At 45.1% G+C, this 17,852-nt stretch overlaps 1 protein-coding gene and 1 pseudogene across 3 annotated transcripts in view; both read left to right on the top strand.

The window, feature by feature from the left end:
• Positions 1-17,852, top strand: part of LOC134927810 (mediator of DNA damage checkpoint protein 1-like) — an 840,332-nt gene that overhangs the window by 19,173 nt on the left and 803,307 nt on the right. The window lies entirely within an intron of this gene.
• On the top strand, positions 4,243-4,362 carry LOC134929793 (5S ribosomal RNA; annotated as a pseudogene).

The following is a 17,852-nucleotide window of genomic DNA, read 5'->3' as shown; positions in this document are numbered from 1 at the left end:
ACTTGTTTATACTTATTCTTCTTAAACTTTAGCAAATCACCACGGAATTTATCAATGTCCTTGTTTAGTTTGGTGAAAAGATCACTGTCAGGGGATTGAATCGTCCTAAATAATTCGGACGCCTCTAATTCAGAAATATCTCTTCTGATTTCCGTAAGATCTAAACCTGCCTGTTCAATTACAAGCAGCATTAAATCCTGGGAGCATTTATTCAAAATATTGCACCATTTTGTACAAAAATCATTATTGTGTCTCCCCAGTGTGGGTTGATTGTGTAATCTAAACCCTCTGGGGATAAGGGATTCTTTGTAGTATTGAGAGAGAGTTAGGCCATGCAGATGTAGCTCAACTTCTCTCTTTTTAAGTCTCAGTAAATCATGTAAAAACTCCTCTGGGCTATCTTTATCAAATGCCAGGGATTCGGTATTATCAAAAAGTATCCGTTCCGCGTCTGATTTGTCAAATTGAAGGACAGCGACTAAATCTTTGTTAGCGCTGGTAGACATTTATATGTACAGGGGTTTTTTGAAACAAAAAATAAAAAATATGAAAAATGAAAGGAAAAAGCAAAATGACAACCATACGTTGTTGTATGCAACTGAACAAAAAAATAGAGATCATAAAATATTCATGAAAAAAATATGTACGTTTGAAATAAAAAAAAAAAAAAAAAAAAACCTTGCACCAACTATCTTTTGACTTTAGACATAGAGTGCTGTCACCTTGCTATATATTGTACCAATTTTTTGACTTGCACCAGTCTGTGTGATTATAATCTCTGTACTAGAGATTAACCAATCATAATTTTTTTTTTTTTTTTTTTTTTTTTTTATTTCAAACGTACATATTTTTTTCATGAATATTTTATGATCTCTATTTTTTTGTTCAGTTGCATACAACAACGTATGGTTGTCATTTTGCTTTTTCCTTTCATTTTTCATATTTTTTATTTTTTGTTTCAAAAACCCCCTGTACATATAAATGTCTACCAGCGCTAACAAAGATTTAGTCGCTGTCCTTCAATTTGACAAATCAGACGCGGAACGGATACTTTTTGATAATACCGAATCCCTGGCATTTGATAAAGATAGCCCAGAGGAGTTTTTACATGATTTACTGAGACTTAAAAAGAGAGAAGTTGAGCTACATCTGCATGGCCTAACTCTCTCTCAATACTACAAAGAATCCCTTATCCCCAGAGGGTTTAGATTACACAATCAACCCACACTGGGGAGACACAATAATGATTTTTGTACAAAATGGTGCAATATTTTGAATAAATGCTCCCAGGATTTAATGCTGCTTGTAATTGAACAGGCAGGTTTAGATCTTACGGAAATCAGAAGAGATATTTCTGAATTAGAGGCGTCCGAATTATTTAGGACGATTCAATCCCCTGACAGTGATCTTTTCACCAAACTAAACAAGGACATTGATAAATTCCGTGGTGATTTGCTAAAGTTTAAGAAGAATAAGTATAAACAAGTCAAATTGGACTATAAGGAGAATAGGGTATATCCCTGGGTATCGCGCAGTGAGCCACGCAAATACCGACCCCAACAGAGACGTGGAGGAAGAAGACCTAACACACCCTTCACCGACATTGATAGCAGATCTCAGACGTCAGCAAGTGACTCTGATGTACCAACAACATCTGCACAAGGGACTACTTACCTTTCAAGATCAGAGCGCAATAGAAGGGCTCCAAAAAACCCGCTTTACCCACCCGTAGAGGTGGGAGAAAAAGGAAGAGCAAAAAAACAATAATGGAGAACAAAACACAGACATCAGTGGTCTTTAATTTATCTAAACATAAACTGACGAGTGATGAACTCTCTGTCTTAAGTAAGGGATTAACCTTTGTACCCACTGTTGGACAGGATAGTTTCCAATGGCAGGTTGATCTATACAAATTGGGAAGACAACTGCGCCTTAAAGACTACTTTTCTAACACACCAAGTCCAACCTCTATTACAACAACACCACATTGTCCTTTGAAGAAACCCAGTCAGTTTGATCCACCGACCCTCAATCCCTCAATCCACACCTTCTTAAGGGTACTTAAAAGGGATACGATGCCCTACATCAAGGAACAAAAACCCAGTTATTCCAACATATCTAAGGGAGAAAGAGCTGCCATCAAATCTCTACAGAATGACAATCAACTGGTCATCAGGTCTGCGGACAAAGGGGGAGGCATAGTCCTACTTGACTTTGACTATTATGTACAAGAGGCTTATGGACAATTATCCAACTTAACCTGTTATCAAAAACTTACTTTTGACCCCACATGGACTTATAAAAAGGAAATTGATTCAATAATCAATTTGGGAGTCAGTAACAGGTACATTAATCAGACCACAGCGGATTTTTTGACTACGCCTCACCCCAAAACTCCAATTCTTTACACATTACCCAAGATACATAAATCCCTAGCACAGCCCCCGGGGCGGCCGATTATCTCGGCACGGGGCTCTCTTTGCCAACCACTTTCACAGCTTGTAGACTTTTATCTACAACCACTTGCCAAAAGTGCATCTAGCTACATTGAAGACACGACAGATTTCTTAATAAAACTGGAAAACATTAAACATGTTCCGGATGATGCACTGTTGGTCACATTGGATGTCTCAAGTCTCTATACAAATATTCCTCATGCTTTGGGCATTGAATCTTGCAGACGATTAATAACAGAAAATGAAGGATACTTTGGACCCCCATCAGAATACATGGTGTCTCTCATTGACCTAATTTTGAATAAGAACTATTTTTTATTTGAGAATGGTTTCTTTTTACAAAAACAGGGCACTGCTATGGGGTCTAACATGGCCCCAGCTTATGCCAACATTTTTATGTCAATATATGAACAAGAACACATCACGGGTCACCCCCTTTTTGGTCGATTTTTGTCAACGTATGTAAGATATATTGATGATTTATTTTTCATTTGGCATGGGGGAGAGAAAACACTTTTGACTTTCATTGACCATCTAAACTCACTCCCTGGCACCATTAGATTCAGCCTCACGTTCAGCAAAACAGAAATAAATTTCCTGGACGTATCCGTTCTTTTGTCCAATAATTCTCTAACCACTCGGATTCATTGTAAACCCTCAGACAGGAATACGCTTTTACTCTCAACAAGCTTCCATCCGGCACCCCTCAAAAGAGGACTTCCATTCTCACAGTTGCTTAGGGTGATACGCATTACCTCTGACCCACTAGCAATACCACCGGCTCTACAATCAATGAGTCAACGTTTCCTTGATCGTGGATACTCTAAGGAGGAGATTGATTTGGCACTCAAAAAAATTGGCCAAATAAAAAGGAATGAACTCCTATCTAAAAAAGACGCCTCTACTGTCAAAGACAATGATAGGTTTAACTTTGTCAGCATGTATACGACTGCTTCTCGATTTATCCGTAATAAGATACAGGAACATTGGCACCTTATTGATACGGATCCGGAATTATCAAAAGCCATTCCGCAACCGCCTCGGTTCGCATATAAACGAGGACCCAATCTGAAAGATATGTTGGTTGTGACAGATTTCTCTAAGAGAAAGAAGAGGACAGCCTCTAATTGGTTAACTACCAAAACAGGGGTTTTCAAGTGCACGGGCTGTCCAAACTGTTCATTCCTGCTACTCGGCAATCGGTTCACTAACCCTCAGGACAAGAAGTCCTACACAATCAGACAGAGACTTGACTGCAATAGCAAATTTGTAGTCTATGTGTTGAAATGTCCATGCAATCTGCTATATGTTGGGAAGACTAGCAGGATGCTGAAAGAACGTCTAAGTCAGCATCGTTCTACAATCAAAAAGAGCATTACACAGGGTGGAATTTCAAGTGACTTTTCAACCTTACCTGTTGCAAGACATTTTATGGAGGCTAAACATTCCATTAATCAACTCAAGTGTTGTATCTTGGATCAGATCCCACCACTACAAAGGGGTGGTGATCGCAACAAAATCCTTTTGCAAAGAGAACACCAATGGATTGATAGATTGCAATCATTGGCCCCGAATGGGCTTAATGAGGAATTCCGTTTAGGATGCTTCCTGTGACTCGGCAGAATTATATACTGAGTCAATTGTTCTGGTTTAATTTTCTTAGACACCGCCGTGTGTCATGTTAATCATTTTACACCTGACAATGCTCTCTGATTTAGTCTCTCACTCCCTGGGCCAATTGGACTCTTAATTGTGTAATGGACACATAACTGCACACCGTATTGATTGATACTACCATACCACACTGGACCTCATCCGATCCCGTCCGATCTTGGCAATTAAGCAGTGATGGGCCTAGTAAGTACCACATTTGGAGACAAGGTGGGAATACTAGGTGTTGTATTAAAATTATCGGTGGACGGTTCTTCTTGTGGTCATATTTACATTATCACACAGGTTGTGACACAGGTGATGATACTCACGCCATATAATACGGATAGATATGGACACGAATATCGGATACCATCTTACCACGCTGGAAATCATCCAATCTCGTCCGATCTTGGCAATTAAGCAGCGTTGGGCCCAGTCAGTACCATACTTGGAAAGGGTATGAGAATACTGGGTACGGTACCCTGAGACATGATTGTCCTATACTGATCATTTTGTATCCCCGCTGCATGCTAGACATCATCTGGTTTCCACACTGTCATGTGGTACTATATACCTGTTGGATTCAATTGATCCTTTTAGCCATGATTTATTGACTCCGTTATGGTGGAGTGTAAAAATTTGCATCTATTACCGCTGAGTGACATGTCATCTTTGCCATCTTTTCTGACACTTCTCTTATATTATGCTTTATTGGTGGTATGCTACTATCAACAATGCTCTGAGCTGCTTATTATTATTGCTGTGCAGGTTGTGCTGCAGAGTGTAAATACTGTATTCATAACCCCTGAGCGACATGTCATCCGAGCCATCCTTTATATCATGCTAATGTGGTGGTATGCTTAAATCAATATTGTTCTGAGTTGGTTATCACCATTGCCACGCAGGTTGATATTGTTTGGTCTAATTGCCCTATATGTGTACATGTAATTACATTTCATTATTGAGCTGTCTGTGGTTCCGTGCCGCTGGCGCACTGTGGGGTTAAAAACTCTGCAGATGTGACTGTGTCCGGGATTACAGGCAGCAGCATTTCTATTTGCATGCCGCTGTACTTACTATACAGATCGTCCCACGCTACACTACTGTTACGCTGCTGGAGCCGGTCACTAAGGAGAGAGCCGGGTTTGTGTACCCTAGCAACGCATCACGTGCGGGCAGGAGCCAATCAGATAGCAGCTATGACGCGCTGCTTCCGGCCGTCCCGTTCGGATATTCTGGCGCCTTCTCCGCTATTTAAGATAGCTCCTGACAGAGTGACAGCTGCCCCTGATGAAGACCACCATGTGTTGAAACGGCTGTTGGGCGTACTGTAAACAGTGGGGTGTATCCTTGATGTCTTTTCAGGATTAAAAAACCCCTTTTTTTCTTCAACTAAAACGTGAGTGCTGGTCTAATTCTTTTTTCAGCTATGGGAAAAGTGAGTGTGTATATTGATTATTAGGACCTTGCACCAACTATCTTTTGACTTTAGACATAGAGTGCTGTCACCTTGCTATATATATATATATATATATATATATATATATATATATATATATATATATATATATATATATATATATATATATATATATATATATATATATATAGATTTCTAAATGGAACGGCACTCAGAGGCTTTTTCTTTGCAGCAATAGTGTATTAAAAATTTCAATAATACATCAATTCATTATCAACGTTTCGGTGCCGACGCGCACCGTCGTCAGGATATGATGCATAGAATCAACATGTAACGACAAACACATACAACATGAAGTGCTCAACTCACCCTCCTAAATACCTGTTGTGATCAGCAATCACCTGAGCTCCGGGCGGGTGTTCGGCGCCCTGGCGTGCGGGGGCGCTCGGCAATGACGTCATCCCGTTGTACAGACCCTGCTGTAGCTAACGAGGCGCCTGTGCTCTGCGTCAACCCGTCGTCAGGGAAACTCCTGCAAGCGTGTGTGGTAACTAGGGACGCCTACGCGTCTCATCGCCCTCACAGTCCCGCTGGTTATATCACCGTATGCCGCTCCTTCCCAGCTCTGTTAGAAAAATAAAATGTTTAAAAAAGCATAGACAACCTGTGAAATAGTATGTGTTAACCCATAGATAAGAATCAACATGCACTATAAGGAAAAAATGCACTTTAAGGAAAAATATATATATACTCATTATTAAATCCTCAGAAACTAGGTTAAATGGAATAATATTCAAAAGAAACATGTACTAATGTTGGCAATAAACATAACCTATCATTAATTATATATTTTCTATGTGAGACTGTTCCAGCAGATCTTCTCATTTAGGCCCCTGGGGGCCACAGTGTCCAGTCTCGTGATCCATCTGGCTTCCAAGATTAATAGCTGTTTGTTTCTGTCGCCTCCCCGTCTGTTTGGTGGTAAATGGTCGATGATCATATATCTGACACTGGATAGTGAGTGTCCCCTTTCTGCAAAGTGCTTGGCTACTGGTTGGTCGCTGTTACCACTTTGGATCGCCGCTCGAATTGCCGATCTATGTTGTGTGGCTCTTTCCTTGAAGGGGCGTATGGTTTTACCCACATAGTATGAGCCACAAGGGCATCGGATGATGTATACAACGTAGGCCGTGGTGCAAGTCACCGCATGCTTAATGGGGATGTATTTCCCACTATGTGGGTGTCGGAACACTTTTCCTGTGTCCATATGACTGCAAGTGGTGCAGTTGATGCATTTATAACATCCCCTGCGGTGTTGGACATTCACTGTTGATGGATAGTTGCTGAATCCAGTTATGTCGGTTCGTACCACCCAGTTCTTAATATTTCTCCCTCGACGGAAACTTGTCATGGGTTTTTTGGTTTTAAAGCCTTTACAGCACAAAAGAAAAGTCTTACAAACCCCCAGGGAACAGCTGTTACATACCCGCAAAAAAACAAATAAAAATGATGACCGTATAATTTGGCCGACGAATTACACCACCAGTAGCGGTATTATCCAGCAAGCCACCAAGGCCCTGTGGCCTATAATCAGCACTGACACTGATTTAAAAGGCTTTAAAACCAAAAAACCCATGACAAGTTTCCGTCGAGGGAGAAATATTAAGAACTGGGTGGTACGAACCGACATAACTGGATTCAGCAACTATCCATCAACAGTGAATGTCCAACACCGCAGGGGATGTTATAAATGCATCAACTGCACCACTTGCAGTCATATGGACACAGGAAAAGTGTTCCGACACCCACATAGTGGGAAATACATCCCCATTAAGCATGCGGTGACTTGCACCACGGCCTACGTTGTATACATCATCCGATGCCCTTGTGGCTCATACTATGTGGGTAAAACCATACGCCCCTTCAAGGAAAGAGCCACACAACATAGATCGGCAATTCGAGCGGCGATCCAAAGTGGTAACAGCGACCAACCAGTAGCCAAGCACTTTGCAGAAAGGGGACACTCACTATCCAGTGTCAGATATATGATCATCGACCATTTACCACCAAACAGACGGGGAGGCGACAGAAACAAACAGCTATTAATCTTGGAAGCCAGATGGATCACGAGACTGGACACTGTGGCCCCCAGGGGCCTAAATGAGAAGATCTGCTGGAACAGTCTCACATAGAAAATATATAATTAATGATAGGTTATGTTTATTGCCAACATTAGTACATGTTTCTTTTGAATATTATTCCATTTAACCTAGTTTCTGAGGATTTAATAATGAGTATATATATATTTTTCCTTAAAGTGCATTTTTTCCTTATAGTGCATGTTGATTCTTATCTATGGGTTAACACATACTATTTCACAGGTTGTCTATGCTTTTTTAAACATTTTATTTTTCTAACAGAGCTGGGAAGGAGCGGCATACGGTGATATAACCAGCGGGACTGTGAGGGCGATGAGACGCGTAGGCGTCCCTAGTTACCACACACGCTTGCAGGAGTTTCCCTGACGACGGGTTGACGCAGAGCACAGGCGCCTCGTTAGCTACAGCAGGGTCTGTACAACGGGATGACGTCATTGCCGAGCGCCCCCGCACGCCAGGGCGCCGAACACCCGCCCGGAGCTCAGGTGATTGCTGATCACAACAGGTATTTAGGAGGGTGAGTTGAGCACTTCATGTTGTATGTGTTTGTCGTTACATGTTGATTCTATGCATCATATCCTGACGACGGTGCGCGTCGGCACCGAAACGTTGATAATGAATTGATGTATTATTGAAATTTTTAATACACTATTGCTGCAAAGAAAAAGCCTCTGAGTGCCGTTCCATTTAGAAATCTACATCAGCGGTGAATTCCGTTTCTGGATCAGGACACCGGGGTAATTGAATCATTTATTGAGTGCCGGACTCAGCTTTATTATATATATATATATATATATATATATATATATATATATATATATATATATATATATATATATATATATAGTTAGGACGGCTGGAGTCAGAAAGTCTGACTTGCTGTTTATACTGTATACACCCAACAAGCTGGGTGCTCATGCTTCTAAGCAGTCTATTGCACGCTGGATTTGTAGTACAATTCAGCTTGCACATTCTGTGGCAGGCCTGCCACAGACGAAATATGTAGATGCCCATTCCACAAGGAAGGTGGGCTCATCCTGGGCGGCTGCCCGAGGAGTCTCGGCATTACAACTTTGCCGAGCAGCTACGTGGTCAGGGGAGAACACGTTTGTAAAATTTTACAAATTTTGATACTCTGGCTAAGGAGGACCTGGAGTTCTCTCATTCGGTGCTGCAGAGTCATCCGCACTCTCCCGCCCGTTTGGGAGCTTTGGTATAATCCCCATGGTCCTGACGGAGTCCCCAGCATCCACTAGGACGTTAGAGAAAATAAGAATTTACTTACCGATAATTCTATTTCTCGTAGTCCGTAGTGGATGCTGGGCGCCCATCCCAAGTGCGGATTGTCTGCAATGCTTGTACATAGTTATTGTTACAAAAATCGGGTTATTACTATTGTTGTGAGCCATCTTTTCGGAGGCTACTTCGTTTTGTTATCATACTGTTAACTGGGTTCAGATCACAAGTTGTACGGTGTGATTGGTGTGGCTGGTATGAGTCTTACCCGGGATTCAAGATCCTTCCTTATTGTGTACGCTCGTCCGGGCACAGTACCTAACTGAGGCTTGGAGGAGGGTCATGGGGGGAGGAGCCAGTACACACCATGTGACCTAAAAGCTTTTTTAGATGTGCCCTGTCTCCTGCGGAGCCCGCTATTCCCCATGGTCCTGACGGAGTCCCCAGCATCCACTACGGACTACGAGAAATAGAATTATCGGTAAGTAAATTCTTATTTTCTGCCAGGAGAGTATTATGGACTCGGCAGTGGACAGGTGATGCGGATTCTAAAAGGCACATGGAGGTTTTGCCTTACAAGGGTGAGGAATTGTTTGGGGATGGTCTCTCGGACCTCGTTTCCACAGCAACAGCTGGGAAGTCGACATTTTTACCCCATGTTCCCTCACAGCCAAAGAAAGCACCGTATTATCAGGTACAGTCCTTTCGGCCCCAGAAAGGCAAGCGGCTTAAAGGCGCGTCCTTTCTGCCCAGAGGCAGGGGTAGAGGGAAAAAGCTGCACCATACAGCCAGTTCCCAAGAACAGAAATCCTCCCCTGCTTCCACTAAATCCACCGCATGACGCTGGGGCTCCACTGGTGGAGCCAGGTGCGGTGGGGGCCCGTCTCCGGAACTTCAGCGACCGGTGGGTTCGCTCACAGGTGGATCCCTGGGTTCTACAAGTGGTATCTCAGGGATACAAGCTGGAATTCGAGATGTCTCCCCCTCGCCGTTACCTCAAATCAGCCTTGCCAGCTACTCCCCCGGACAGGGAGGTAGTGCTGGCGGCAATTCACAAGCTGTACCTCCAGCAGGTGATAATAAAAGTTCCCCTCCTTCAACAGGGACGGGGTTACTATTCCACAATGTTTGTTTTACCGAAACCAGACGGTTCGGTGAGACCCATTCTAAATTTGAAATCCTTGAACACTTATATAAGAAGGTTCAAGTTCAAAATGGAATCGCTCAGGGCGGTTATTGCAAGCCTGAAAGAAGGGGATTACATGGTATCACTGGACATCAAGGATGCTTACCTGCATGTCCCCATTTACCCATCTCACCAGGTGTACCTCCGTTTTGTGGTACAAGACTGCCATTACCAATTCCAGACGTTGCCGTTTGGTCTGTCCACGGCACCGAGGGTATTTACCAAGGTAATGGCCGAAATGATGATACTCCTTCGAAAGAAGGGAGTTATAATTATCCCGTACTTGGACGATCTCCTTATAAAGGCGAGGTCCAGGGATCAGTTGTTGGTCGGAGTAGCACTATCTCAGGAAGTGCTACAACAGCACGGCTGGATTCTGAATATTCCAAAGTTGCAGCTGGTTCCTACGACGCGTCTGCTGTTCCTGGGTATGATTCTGGACACAGAACAGAAGAAGGTGTTTCTCCCGGAGGAGAAGGCCAAGGAGTTGTCATCTCTGGTCAGAGACCTCCTGAAACCAAAACAGGTGTCGGTGCATCACTGCACGCGAGTCCTGGGAAAGATGGTAGCTGCTTACGAAGCAATTCCATTCGGCAGGTTTCATGCAAGGATCTTTCAGTGGGATCTGTTAGACAAGTGGTCCGGATCGCATCTTCAGATGCATCGGCTGATCACCCTGTCCCCGAGGGCCATGGTGTCTCTGCTGTGGTGGCTGCAGAGTGCTCATCTTCTCGAGGGCCGCAGATTCGGCATACAGGACTGGGTCCTGGTGACCACGGATGCAAGCCTCCGGGGTTGGGGGGCAGTCACGCAGGGAAGAAACTTCCAAGGACAATGGTCGAGTCAGGAGGCTTCCCTACACATAAATATTCTGGAACTAAGGGCCATTTACAATGCCCTAGTCAGGCAAGACCCCTGCTTCAACACCAGCCGGTGCTGATTCAGTCAGACAACATCACGGCGGTCGCCCATGTAAACCGACAGGGCGGCACAAGAAGCAGGATGGCGATGGCAGAAGCCACAAGGATTCTCCGATGGGCGGAAAATCACGTGTTAGCACTGTCAGCAGTGTTCATTCCGGGAGTGGACAACTGGGAAGCAGACTTCCTCAGCAGGCACGACCTCCACCCGGGAGAGTGGGGACTTTATCCAGAAGTCTTACAACTGATTGTAAACCGTTGGGAAAGGCCACAGGTGGACATGATGGCGTCCCGCCTAAACAAAAAGCTAAACAGATATTGCGCCAGGTCAAGGGACCCTCAGGCGATAGCTGTGGACGTTCTAGTGACACCGTGGGTGTACCAGTCGGTTTATGTGTTCCCTCCTCTTCCTCTCATACCAAAGGTGCTGAGGATAATAAGAAAAAGAGGAGTAAGAACTATACTCATCGTTCCGGATTGGCCAAGAAGGACTTGGTACCCGGAACTACAAGAAATGATCTCAGAGGACCCTTGGCCTCTGCCTCTCAGACTGGACCTGCTACAGCAGGGGCCCTGTCTGTTCCAAGACTTACCGCGGCTACGTTTGACGGCATGGCGGTTGAACGCCGGATCCTGATGGAAAAGGGCATTCCGGTTGAGGTCATTCCTACGCTAATAAAAGCTAAGAAAGATGTGACAGCAAAGCATTATCACCGCATATGGCGAAAATATGTTGCTTGGTGTGAGGCTATGAAGGCCCCCACAGAAGAATTTCAGCTGGGTCGATTTCTGCACTTCCTACAGTCAGTGACTATGGGCCTAAAATTGGGATCCATTAAAGTCCAGATTTCAGCCCTGTCTATTTTCTTTCAAAAAGAACTGGCTTCACTGCCTGAAGTTCAGACGTTTGTTAAGGGAGTGCTGCATATTCAGCCCCCTTTTGTTCCCCCAGTGGCACCTTGGGATCTCAACGTTGTGTTGGATTTCCTAAAATCACATTGGTTTGAGCCACTTCAGACCGTGGAATTAAAATATCTCACGTGGAAAGTGGTCATGCTTTTGGCCTTGGCTTCGGCTAGGCGGGTGTCAGAATTGGCGGCTTTGTCCTGTAAAAGCCCCTATCTGATCTTCCATATGGACAGAGCAGAATTGAGGACGCGTCCCCAATTCCTCCCTAAGGTGGTATCAGCGTTTCATTTGAACCAACCTATTGTGGTGCCTGCGGCTACTTGGGACTTGGAGGCTTCCAATTTGCTGGACGTGGTCAGGGCCCTGAAAATCTATGTTTTCAGGACGGCTAGTGTCAGAAAGACTGACTCGCTGTTTATCCTGCATGCACCCAACAAGTTGGGTGCTCCTGCTTCTAAGCAGACTATTGCTCGCTGGATCTGCTCCACGATTCAACTTGCACATTCTGCGGCTGGACTGCCGCATCCTAAATCAGTCAAAGCCCATTCCACGAGGAAGGTGGGCTCTTCTTGGGCTGCTGCCCGAGGGGTCTCGGCTTTACAACTTTGCCGAGCTGCTACCTGGTCGGGATCAAACACGTTTGCAAAATTCTACAAGTTTGATACCCTGGCTGAGGAGGACCTTGAGTTTGCTCATTCGGTGCTGCAGAGTCATCCGCACTCTCCCGCCCGTTTGGGAGCTTTGGTATAATCCCCGTGGTCCTTACGGAGTTCCCAGCATCCACTAGGACGTCAGAGAAAATAAGAATTTACTCACCGGTAATTCTATTTCTCGTAGTCCGTAGTGGATGCTGGGCGCCCATCCCAAGTGCGGATTGTCTGCAATACTTGTATATAGTTATTGCTTAACTAAAGGGTTATTGTTATGAGCCATCTGTTCGTGAGGCTCAGTTGTTATTCATACTGCTAACTGGGTATAGTATCACAAGTTGTACGGTGTGATTGGTGTGGCTGGTATGAGTCTTACCCGGGATTCCAAATCCTTTCCTAATTGTGTCAGCTCTTCCGGGCACAGTTTCTCTAACTGAGGTCTGGAGGAGGGGCATAGAGGGAGGAGCCAGTGCACACCAGTAGTCCTAATTCTTTCTTAGAGTGCCCAGTCTCCTGCGGAGCCCGTCTATTCCCCATGGTCCTTATGGAGTTCCCAGCATCCACTACGGACTACGAGAAATAGAATTACCGGTGAGTAAATTCTTATTATTTGAAAAGGCTTGGGAAAACCCGGATAAAAAAATTCCAGATTCCTAAAAGGGTTCTGGTAGCGTTTCCTTTCCCGGTAGAGGATAGGAACAAGTGGGGAAAACCCGCCTATTGTTGACGCGTCAGTATCCAGACTCTCAAAAAAGGGGATTTTACCTGTTCCAGGATCTACCGCCTTGAAAGAGCCGGCTGATCGTAAAATTGATAATGTGCTCAAATCCATGTACACGGCTTCTGGGGCGATCCTACGTCCCACTATTGCCAGTGCTTGGATTGTCAAAGCTATAGTAAAGTGGTCAGGCACGTTACTTGAGGACTTGGATACTATGGAGAAATGTGATGTTGAATTGTTTTTACGTAACATTCAGGATTCGGCAGGATTTCTAGTAGAATCCATGAAAGACCTGGGTTCCATGGCTGCAGGGATTTCCTCCATGTCAGTTTCAGCTCGTCAAGGACTGTGGTTGCGCCAGTGGTCTGCCGACGCGGAATCCAGGAGAAGTGTGGAGACCCTACCCTACACAGGTCAGGCTCTTTGGGGAAGCGTTAGATGCGTGGATCTCTATGGCTATGGCTGGTAAGTCACCCTTTCTTCCCTCAGCTACACCTGCTCCGAAGAAACCCTTTTCTTCAGTTACATCACAGCCCTTTTGGTCTAACAAGCCCAGAAAGGCCAAGCCGTCCAACACCTTCTTTTGGGGAGGTCGGCCCAAGTTCAAGAAACCTGCGGCTTCAGGTTCCCAGGAACAGAAACCTGCTTCAGGTACACCAATGTCCTCCGCATGACGGTGGATTGCATGCCCCAGAGGTGGGGCTGGTGGGAGCGAGACTCAGACATTTCACTCATGACTGGGTGTCCTCCGGCCTAGACCCCTGGGTGCAAGATATTGTGTCCCAGGGGGTACAGGCTGGAATTTCAAAATCTCCCTCACCGATTTTTCAGATCAGGCTTGCCAGCTCTGCTGGCAGACAGGACTGTCCTGCAAGAAGCCGTCCAGAAGTTGGTGGAGGCGCAAGTTATTGTGCCAGTACCTCCTCATATGCAAAACAAAGGTTCCTATTCAAACCTTTTCGTGCTACCGAAACCGGATGGTTTGGTCAGGCCCATTCTGAACTTAAAATCACTAAACCCCTTTCTGAGGGAGTTCAAGTTCAAAATGGAGTCTCTACGGGCAGTGATATCAGGTCTGGAGGAGGGGGGAATTCCTAGTATCCGTGGATTCCAATTTGGCTGCCGCATCAAGCTTATCTTCGATTCGCATTGTTGGACTGTTGCTTTCAGTTCCATGCCCTCCCATTTGGGATCTCCACAGCACCGAGGGTATTCACCAAGGTGATGGCGGAAATGATGATTCTCCTCCGCAGACAGGGGGTGAACATAATTCCGTATCTGGATGATCTGCTGATGAAGGCATCGTCCAAGGAGAAGCTGTTACGGTCCATAACACTCACGACCCAGCTTCTCGGGGAACATGGTTGGATCCTGAATTTTCCAAAATCACAATTGGAACCAACCAGGAGGTTGTCCTTTCTGGGAATGATCCTAGACACGGAGGTGCAGAGGGTATTTCTTCCAGAGGAAAAAGCGTTGGTGATTCAAACGATGGTCCGGGATGTCCTGAAGCCAGCCCTGGTGTCAGTTCATCAGTGCATTCGCCTTCTGGGGAAGATGGTGGCCTCTTACGAGGCTCTGCAGTACGGGAGGTTTCACGCTCTGTCCTTCCAACTGGATCTCATGGACAAATGGTCGGGATCACATCTACACATGCACCAGAGAATACGTCTGTCACCAAAGGCTAGGATTTCACTCCTCTGGTGGCTGCAATTACCTAATCTTCTGGAGGACCGCAGGTTCGGGATTCAGGACTGTATCCTTCTGACCACGGATGCAAGTCTCTGGGGCTAGGGCGCAGTCACTCAAGGGGAAACCTTCCAAGTAATGTGGTCAAGTCTGGAAGCCGGCCTGCCGATAAACATTCTGGAACTAAGAGCCGTATACAACGGTCTTCTCCAAGCGGCCCATCTTCTGAGAAATCGGGCCATTCAAGTGCAGTCGGACAATGTGACAATGGTGGCTTACATAAACCGACAGGGCGGAACGAAGAGTAGTGCTGCAATGGCAGAGGTAACAAGAATCATCCTCTGGGCAGAAAAGCATGCGTTAGCGCTGTCAGCAATCTTCTTTCCGGGAGTAGACAACTGGGAAGCGGACTTCCTCATCAGACACGATCTCCATCCATGGGAGTGGGGCCTCCATCCGGAGGTGTTCAAGGAAGTAACAGATCTTTGGGGTTTACCTCAGATCGACATGATGGCCTCTCGTCTCAACAAGAAGCTTTGGCGATATTGTTCCAGGTCGAGGGACCTGCAAGCAGTGGCGGTGGACGCCCTAGTGACTCCGTGGGTGTTCCAGTCGGTGTACGTGTTTCCTCCACTTCCACTCATCCCAAGAGTTCTAAAGCTCATAAGGAGAACAAGGGTTCAAGCGATACTCATTGCTCCAGACTGGCCAAGAAGGGCTTGTTACATGGATCTTCTGGATCTACTGCAAGAAGAGCCGATTCCTCTTCGGGAGGACCTGCTGCAGAAGGGGCCGTTCGCCTATCAAGACTTACCCAGGCTACGTTTGACGACATGGAGGTTGAACGCCTGATACTAGCTGGGAAGGGCATTCCGAACAAGGTTATTCCTACCCTGATACAGGCTAGGAAAGGAGTAACGTCTAAACATTACCATCGAATTTGAAAAAACGATGTATCTTGGTGTGAGTCCAAGAAATTTCCTGCGGTGGAGTTTCAGCTGGGACGGTTTCTCCTCTTACTACAAGCTGGGGTGGATATGGGCCTGAGGTTGGGATCTGTGAAGGTCCAGATTTCGGCCCTATCGAATTTCTTCCAAACACAATTGGCTGCCCTCCCTGAGGTTCAGACCTTTTTTGAAGGGAATTGTCAGGCCCGGGTGTTTTTGTGAATCCGTTAACCCGGAACCAACCACAGGTGTAGGTGCTGGGCTATGAAGAAAGCAGGGAGGACGAAGAAAGTTCCGATTCATATATTTATTCAAAATAATAATTCAGTAAAGGGTTAACTGACAAGTTGGTAATCATCATATTATACTGAAGTATTGCAGGAATAATATGCAAGAGAAAACTCAAAAATAAATAAAAGAAATGTTCATGGAAACATATGCAAAACAAGCTGATGAATAAATGTTGGATTGTCCAAATATAAACAAGCTTTGATGCAGAACTGCAGAATGTGATTAACTGGATAATGCAGACATGAAGAGATAACTGTAAGGATTTGCAATGGAGTTTTGAGAGTTAACTGAGAGACTGAAGAATTATCCTTGTTATGACAACATAGCAAATATAAACAAACTTTGATGCTGAACTGTAGAATGTTATTAACTGGATAATGCAGACATGAAGAGATAACTGTAAGGATTTGCAATGGAGTTTTGAGAGTTAACTGAGAGACTGTGAAGAATTATCCTTGTTATGACAACATAGCAAATATAAACAAACTTTGATGCTGAACTGTAGAATGTTATTAACTGGATAATGCAGACATGAAGAGATAACTGTAAGGATTAGCAATGAAGCTTTGAGAGTTAACTGAGAGACTGTGATGAATTATCCTTGTAATGACAACATAGCAAAAAGTACTGAATTGGGTTACTTGCGGGCACCGGAGATCACTGTGAAACTGTAGTAGACGACAAGGTGATGAATGGGTTAAATGCAGAGTTGAACAAACGAACAGCTGAGAGAAATGAGATCCTGCAGACTTTGTAGGATAGGCAGACTGACAAGGTAACCTCATGCAGGACACTGGGAATCCAAGTATTTCCAATAGGTGTGCAATTGACTGATAGCACAATGGAGAGCCGGTAGATCTTTGGCAGTGAAGGCTGCAAACGGACCTCTGGGAACGGAGGCGATATCTGGACCACGGGAATCACACAGGAATGCACGGAGAGAGTTCAGAGCTAGAGCACAGCTTTGATACAACAAAGCACTGGCCCAGAGTAACATAATCCCAGCCTACTTAAAGGCAGCACAAGCACGGGATTGGCTTACACCTGCCCACAGGTGTTTTCACAAATGCTCTGTATTAGCTATTTGGTCTCCAACATGGCCACCTCCTATACAGCAGACACACCGCAGTGCCTTAGGCCATTTGGTCCCCGCACTCACAGTTCCCAGACTCTGCATCACCTGTGCCATTGATCACGCCGTGTCCCCACACGGGCGCACAGCACCGCAAGCAACCGCACTGGCAATGGATGAACCCCAGAACCCGCAGAGGTGAGAGACCGGTTCGTGACAGTACCCCCTCTTCTACGGGTGGTCTCCGAACACCTTTGAACCTTGTCAGGATTTTTGGAGAAGTATTTCTGTACCAGTCTTGGAGCAAGAACATCTTCAGAGAAAACCCAGGATCTCTCCTCCGGACCGTAACCCTTCCAGTCGACCAGAAACTGTAAACGACCATATCGGGAACGTGAGTCCACAATCTCTTTAACTTCAAATTCCTCATTCTGCAAAGAGTGAACTTTAGGAGATTTGGACTGGGTAGTACGGAACTTATTGAGAATCAAAGGCTTCAGTAAAGATGTATGAAAGGCGTTAGGAATTCTCAAAGACGGTGGC

This window comes from Pseudophryne corroboree, chromosome 5, assembly GCF_028390025.1.
Source record: "Pseudophryne corroboree isolate aPseCor3 chromosome 5, aPseCor3.hap2, whole genome shotgun sequence".
NCBI classification, from domain to species: Eukaryota; Metazoa; Chordata; class Amphibia; order Anura; family Myobatrachidae; genus Pseudophryne; species Pseudophryne corroboree.
The sequence above is the reverse complement of the archived record's forward strand: the minus strand, read 5'-3'. Positions and strand labels throughout refer to the sequence as shown.